The following is a 7,628-nucleotide window of genomic DNA, read 5'->3' as shown; positions in this document are numbered from 1 at the left end:
TTTTTAATGAAACCCAGTCCCAGGTTCACTCCCCAATGGTGTACACTTCCCTGAGTCCCAGGTTCACTCCCCACTGCTGCCTACTTCCCATAACTTTGTCGGGTTTCGGCGTGTTTTGGCAGGTTTCGTAAAAAAAGAAACATCCATAAAAATACCATCTGTATTCAGTGAATAGATGTCAATTGTAGTCTAATATTATTCAGTATCTATTTAAATTATTAATTATTATTATTATTATTATTATTATTATTATTATTATTATTATTATATTATTTTTATTATTATTATTATTATTATTATTATTATTATTATTATTATTATTATTATTATCATTATTGTCATGTAAATTTCAATATAATACGGCAATTAATTCTCGGAAGTACATCTCTCAATTAAAAATGAATTTATAATGAATCGGGTTTGTCTTAGATGACAAAACAAACAAACAAACAACAACAAGGAGAACAACAACAACAGAAAAAGCAAGATTTTAAAAAGTAATAAACAATAGAAGAGCACAATAATGAAAAACAACAACATATCATAAAAGATATTCGTAATAAATCGATAACTGATTAAATTACTCCAACTACTTGATTAAAATAAAATCATAACCATAATCATAATGACGATGATTACGATTACAACAACACCGATAATAATAATAGTAAGTAAGTAGAAATTAATAATAATAATAATAATAATAATAATAATAATAATAATAATAATAATAATAATAATAATAATAATAATAATAATAATAATAATAATAATAATAATAATAAAAGAACAATAGTATAATATCAACATTAAAGCATATTTCAAGTTCAAGCAAATAAAATTATTAAAACAAAAGTTTAAAAAATATAAATAGACAGAAGGAATTTTAAAGAAATATTGGGAAAAAAAAACGTTACCCTTACCGGGATTTGAACTCTCGAACCTTAAGCTCAGAGTCAAACAGCTTTTATCCACCTTGCCATGGTGTCACTGAACTTTAAGTGACATTTAATCATGTCTATTTAGACATTTAAAAATGTATTTGAATGCCTCTCTTATTTTTGATATTTTGAACTATGTTAACTGCACCATAGCAGAAATTAAAAAATTACGATCAAAATATTTTTACAACTTTGAATCGAACTGTCAGTTACTGCACGTGTTCAATCTGGAAGTATAGGTCAGCAGTTTATTTCCATTCAACCGAGATTGTCGCACTTTTCACTCTCTCTTTAAAAAAGAGTTCCTTATGGATACTGAATAGTGGCAAAGCACTATTCAGTTCAGTATCTGATACTGAATAACCACTTCCTTAAATAAAAGAGAGATAACCAATTTAAGCCTGCAGAAATATAAAGAAATAAGGGTTTATGTCCCTTTGATTATTTAACTCTTCGTGATCTTATTTGATTACCTAATTAAAATTTGTTAGGAGTTGTGTATCAACAGCACTCAATGAAAAATTGAAGTAGCGATTATATCAAACTTAAGATTTCATGAGATCTCTTGAATAAGCATAAATGATGACTCAACCGATATCTCGTCTACCGTGTACCTAAATTTTAGGACCCAGTTAAAACAATTAAGATTCTTCCATCCTATCCAGGCAGCAGCGATTCTTAAAACAACTACACTGCCAACGACATCAAATACTCTGCGACATTGGAATCTAAAGCTCAACGAATCCAAAACAGAAATCACAGTGGTTAACAATAAACAAGCGGAATGGAAAAGTGTAAGATAATTTGATTAATGAGAATGAAGACATTAATAAATAGAGAAGAATGCAAGCGGAAACTGCTTTCAAAGAACTCCAGGACGAACATCATTAATGAAAATAAAAGAATACACCTTTACGAAGCGCTAGTGCTGCCAATCCTAAGGTACAACTGTGGTACTTGGGGTCTTACAAAAAAGAATTTGGACACCCTGGACCCCCTTCATCGCAAACAATTGAGACGAGTTATTGGGGCACATTGACCAGGCAAAATCGGTAATGAGGATGTATACCATGACAGATGCAGAGTACAACCAGTCAGTGCGCGTATAAAGAAACAAAGATGGAAACTGTTCGGACACGTGCTCCGACGAGATGAAAATATTCCAGCACAAACCTCAATGGATGATTACTTCAAACAAGGAAATAAAAACAGAGGGCGTACACCAACTTCACTTCCAACAACATTGAATCAAGATCTCAAAAAAATATAAAATGCATTTAAACAAAAAATCGAAGAACTGATTTCAACAACACAAGGAAACACCCAACTGCCTCAGCACACATGAAGACATTCTAAAGCTAAGAACACTTGCACAAGACAGAGATGTATGGAGGAAAATTACTAATTGGATAATAGAAACAGACTGACAAACTCGAAGTGACGCACACATTCACGGCAAGCGTCCATAGAGACTGCGCAGCTATATTCATTCATTCTTAGTATAATTACTAAATAACTATAATTCATCTTTCCCCTCTCACTTATTCCGGGATTAGAACCGTCTCATTATTAACAGTCATTTCTGAGTATAATTACATCAAGGATTCGTTTAATTCTATGATTACTATAGAACTAAAATTCCTCTTTCCCCTCTCAGTTATACCGGGCTTGGGACCGTCTCAGAGTGTTAAATACATCATGTCAACCTCTACTTACTTATTTGCAGGTCTGATAACCCAAATTGTCATGGTCTCATTTGTTGTAATGGAATTACTCTCAAGCCAACGCAAAATATTATCGTTCTTAAATTAGGGGAACTGATAGTTCCGTTGGTGGAGAGAGCACTCGCTTCACATAGAAAGGGACCGAGATCGATCCCGTGTGAAGTCAAGTTTTTCCTGATCACTCTGTCCACCCATCAGTGATTGGGTAGCTGGGTCTGTTAGATCGGGTGGAAAGTACTTCGCCATAGACTAGCGTCCTATGCAAAAGGTACCAAGCAATTCCTATTGTCCGTTTCACACTGTAAAATCCGGGTTTAACTCCGCCTCTGTGGGCCTAATTTCTCTGAAGTACTATTTTTACTTATATTATCCTACCCATAATAGGCGGAGTTCGATTCTAATCTAACCTGACATGATATTTCACTGTTTTCATGAAGAAAGTGGTATATACTGTAACAGTAATTAATTTGTCAAATAAACCCCCATCAATCGGGTAGCCGCATTGCTGCGAGGAGTTGGGAGCTTAAGCATAGGCTATAGCAGAGGAACATGCGCTTTTCGGTTAATAGTATAGTCAATCGAAAGTTCACCCAGTTCATGCGATAAATACGTTTTAAAAAAAGGTGATCCATTCCTTCTGCCGAATACGGGCTCACACCAGCGACATCTATGTCGGGTATGTCTGGTATGACACCACTCATCCGATAACGTCTGATACTGATAAGCCGCCGACTTCAGGACGCATCCCATTCAGTGACCCTAGCTCCTTGCAATATAGATAGTATGCGCTTGGCTAAGAAGCACACAATATTGCCATCCGGAAGTATAACGGACCAACACACAAAACTATTTGTTACCTTAAACGTTTATAGTCTGGTTAATACAATTTAATGAGAATTACTTATAAACGCGGATGGCAAAAAAAAAAAAAAAAAAAAAAACAATAACAAAGACCCACGTGACGTCAACTTCGTTCTATCTATAGGTAAGGTGGACACACGTATGGCCGACCTCAAGGCAGAGACAACGGTTTTTACGCTAACCCAAGAGCACCAGTTTTTAATAGTTGACGTCCGCAGCTGTATGTATTTACCATTTGTCCCATCTAGCCCGTCAGATCTTTTAAGTGTACAGGACAACCAAATAAGAAATATACTTTGACATCAGGTATAAATATGAATGTGATCTCACCTAAGTGCACATTTTTGCAGGTTTGATAACGACAGCAATACTTATGGACTTTATTTAGTATTTCTGTAATGGACAATATTTTGCGTCGGTTTGAAAGTGTTCCCATTACAACAATGAGGCCATAAAAAATTGGGTTATCAGACCTGCAAATACATACACGTATGATATTACTGAGCTCACGCCGAGCCTGGTAATTGTTTGTTGTTTGCTTGTTTTGCTTTTGTTTGATTTTATTTATTTATTTTATTTTCCTCGCCAAATCACCAGTTCCATCGCGCGAGGTTCTGAGCATTTTTCGACCAATCGTATCAAAACGTGTTATGCCAGGGTGAACTTGTTTGAAAATGAATTAAAGATCCACTTAGACAATTTGTGCTGGACTGGGTCAAAGAGGAAAGCTCAGGACAGATCTGGATGGAGGGCCCATACTGTTTGGCTATGTGGTCTTATGGTATGACACTCGATTTCGGATCGGAAGGTTCTGGGTTCGAGCCTCGCTCGACGCATAGTTGAGTCCTTGGAAAAGGCTTATTACTCACATTCTCTCACCGTACTTAGGTGTAAAATGAGTACCTGGTCGTTAACAGCGTTGTCTCTGTCGGGAAAAAAAAATGTAAAATCGCCTAACAGGCGTCATGTCTCGTTCTACATTTAGCGTGTTGCTGTTGATCAGGGACCCTTTGCAAAGCGCTTTGATCACATTTAATGGATATTGCGCTATTAAAAAAAGATCAATTATCTTTTCTGCAAAGTCATCTCTCATGTCTCATCTACGACCATTTCGGTCACTAGAATGAGGTGAGGTGCGGTGATGCAATTTGAAGTAAATAGTCATTATTCAGGAGAATGGGATTAACTTTTTAACTTCAAAAACTTTGCATTTTCATAATTTGGTCATATTATTATTAACTCGACTTTTTCGTTTTCATCCCGACTTAATACCAGATTAACGCTTTGGGACAAATTGATACGACTGGATATTTAGATCTCGTGTGCATCAGGAGGCTCCGAGACCACTCTCCTAGCTTGTCTTTTGGCTTTGGGTCACGGGTGTTTCCAATCTACTGTACTCATTTGCATGAACGAGGAAAAGATTTAGTTATTTACTAGTCTAGTAAATTATGGCTTGCTAGTCTTAAGCTTAAGCGAAGCAAGTGACTAAACTCCGGCTATGTCTTTTGGGTCACGAGTGTATAGATAGCATTGGTCACGAGTGTTTCCAACCTACCAGGAGATTCCAAGATCCCCCCCCCCCCTCCCTCGCCCATCCCCAACTCCGGCTATGCCTTTTGGGTCACGAGCAATGCTATCTATAGATTGCTATGGTCACGAGTGTTTCCAACCTACCAGGAGATTCAGATTCACCCAATTCCGGGATTATCTCTTGGGTTTCAAGTGTCTCCAACTTACCAATAACAGGTTCCGATTCCTCGCTCACACTCTTGGGTTATGTGCGTCTCCTACCATTAATATAGAAAATCCTAATACAGGAGCTTACTTATATTGTCTGTAGGCAGTTAATTTTAAATTTATTCCTTTGAGATCTGTGTTCCAGAAGTAACATGCCATTCAATTAGCGACATTTAGGTCGAAAATTCGAATCTTGTTGTGGGTGGCACAAATTTCAGTTCTTGGAAAAGGCTCTTTACTCTAGTTTTCTTACGGTAACCAGTTGGAACACGAGTACTTGGCTGGTATCTGCGTAAGCTCTGTCGAAAATAAATTGATTAGCGTCTTACAGTTATTTTCAATAACTTCAGAAATTAATAAACGTTTTTTGAGCATTTACATTGCTGTATTGAGATCCCCCCCCCCCCCCTTTTCCACCTTTGCATTCAAAGATGTGTAACAATTTTCCGAAAATGATACATAAAAAGCTATTTCAAGGGGTCCCTAGCTAACAGAAACAATTAACACGAAAGAAGAGGCATTACGCATTTTAAGCTATATTACAATCCAAAAGAAAACGCTGTTGACGGTCAGGTACTCATTTACACTTGAGTACAATGACAAAATGCGAGTAAAGAGTCTATTTCCAAGGACTCCAACTATGCGCCTCTCAGAGCGGGGCTCAAACACTGGACCTTCCTGTGCGAATGTGAATGTCCTGCCAGAAGACGACATAGCTGCACAAGACCACATAGTCACACCCTTTTATCAATTTGATAAGACTGGCCAATAAGAAAGAACTTTCCTCTATATCTAATATAGATTTTTTTTTTAAATCACAAATCATAGAGAATTCATCAATGTTTAATAACTTTTAGACTGATTTGAAATGAAATAAATGAAAAAAAAAGGCATGCATGAATACATAATGATAATATATAGAATTATATAATATAGTAAACAAAATGAACTGTCAACGAGTAAAAGGAAAAGTGTGAATCTTACAATGAATACGAAAGGCAAAAACAAAATGGTAATTTGTTGATAAAAAAAAAGGAAAGAAACGAAAAACCCAACAAGTAAACATCAATGGTGAATTATGGAGATAAAAGTATAACGTAAGTACCAGTAATCATACATCATAACAATATCAATTTCGAAACATTCATCGACTGACCGACGCCTTTATAATAAAATAATGCCACGTCGCCATATTCTCGCAATATCCATTAAGAATTGTTATACAGAAAATTTCGTTCGAAACATTTATCTATCATATTGATCCTCAATTTGACCCCACAAAAAAATTCCCAAAATTTTGTGAATTCTTAAATGACAAAATTGTATTTCGGCCCCCAAAAAGTAAAAAGCAATAATTAAATTATATTACTACAATTTATCACCATTATCATTGCCCTTTTCACCCTTGGCCAGGGTATAGGCCACAGACAAACAGTTTCCATCCCTCTCTCTATCTTGAGCTAAATTTTTTTAATCTCGTTCCATGTCTTATCACTTTTCTGTATATCAGTTTCTTTAATTCTTCTCCATGTTCCACGTGGCCTTCCCCTTGAACTTCTTATATATATATATATATTATATATATATATATATATATATATATATATATATATATATATATATATATATATATATAAGTTGTCTTTCTGAGCCATAAGGCCCAAGGAACCGTAGTTAATCCCGGTATTATTATCGTGAAACGGACAATAGCAATCGCTTAACACCCTTAGAATAGGACGCAAAGCACTTTCCGCCAGATCAAAAGACCCAGATACCCATTCACTGCTGGTGGACAGAAGGGGGAGTGGGGGGGGGGGGGGGGTCAGAAACAAATCTCGACTTCACCCGGGAAACAACTCAGTCCATTTGCGTGCGAAGCGAGTGCTTTACCAACTGAGCTAAGGAGACCCACAATCCTCTAATAATAATATAAAATTACAATTTTTGGGACAAATTGTGAAAAAGAGTTCCGTCTTTTAAAGCGCTTTGAGCACTTTTAGTGGAGATTGCGCTATAGAAAAAGGTCATACTTTTTTTTGCCGGGCAGATACAATGCTTGAACTGAAAAATACCTTGATCGAAAAAAATAATAATTTGTAAACAAGAATGTTGGTTAAACTGTAACATAAAATTCCACCCAAATCTTTCTTTCATTATCTTCTATGACTTATAATAAATACATTGCGTCTATTTTTCAAAACTGACACAAATATTATATCAAAAATATATCAATATAGGCCGTATCAATATATTACATCCATCTAGTAGACCGATATAAATATAGTATCTGTATCAACTAGAACTAATAAAGGCTTCATTCTGTCTTTTGTGTTATAATGGATAACAACATAATCCGTCTTCT

The 7,628-nt window shown here is 35.7% G+C and overlaps 1 protein-coding gene across 1 annotated transcript in view; it reads right to left on the bottom strand.

Moving 5' to 3' along the window:
- Positions 1–7,424: 7,424 nt before the first annotated feature.
- LOC144976792 (aquaporin AQPAe.a-like) overlaps positions 7,425–7,628 on the bottom strand; it is a 43,683-nt gene continuing 43,479 nt past the window's right edge. Inside the window, exon 6 of the mRNA XM_078921241.1 lies at positions 7,425–7,628. This exon is cut by the window's right edge and continues 627 nt beyond it. The gene's annotated coding sequence lies outside the window, so the exon portion shown is untranslated.

Source organism: Berghia stephanieae, chromosome 7 (genome assembly GCF_034508935.2).
Source record: "Berghia stephanieae isolate SIO BIC M18660-M18661 chromosome 7, UCSD_Bste_1.3, whole genome shotgun sequence".
NCBI classification, from domain to species: Eukaryota; Metazoa; Mollusca; class Gastropoda; order Nudibranchia; family Aeolidiidae; genus Berghia; species Berghia stephanieae.
This window is presented reverse-complemented; position numbering and strand designations above follow the sequence as displayed.